This window comes from Penaeus monodon, chromosome 27, assembly GCF_015228065.2.
Source record: "Penaeus monodon isolate SGIC_2016 chromosome 27, NSTDA_Pmon_1, whole genome shotgun sequence".
Taxonomy (NCBI): Eukaryota; Metazoa; Arthropoda; class Malacostraca; order Decapoda; family Penaeidae; genus Penaeus; species Penaeus monodon.
The window spans coordinates 18,858,710-18,859,010 of record NC_051412.1 but is presented as its reverse complement, the minus strand read 5'-3'; the positions used below and the strand labels follow the sequence as shown (position 1 = coordinate 18,859,010).

Genomic DNA, 301 nt, shown 5'->3' with positions numbered 1-301 from the left:
GAAACGATATTTTTTCCACATTTTAGCACCGTGAACTCTCTAATATGCGCGAGGGTAATGACATTAAGTGACATTATGGTGATACAATTTTTTAAAAAGTGCGGAAAGCCACGCGAAAGAAGAAAAGAAGATAAAATGTGATAGCGCGCCGGTCCCATTCCACGCCATTACGAAGTCTGTCATGATACTGTTAATGAGTTTGTTGTGTGTACAAGGTTTTCACCGGGCGTTTTGTATCGGAAAGTGAGATATATGCATAATAAAAATCGGGAAATGCCGCGGAAGAGATGAGAGCGTGTGC

The 301-nt window shown here is 41.2% G+C and overlaps 1 protein-coding gene across 1 annotated transcript in view; it reads left to right on the top strand.

Annotated features, from left to right (window-relative positions):
• Nucleotides 1-301, top strand: part of LOC119590653 (inner centromere protein A-like) — a gene marked incomplete in the record, with an annotated part of 50,715 nt that overhangs the window by 638 nt on the left and 49,776 nt on the right.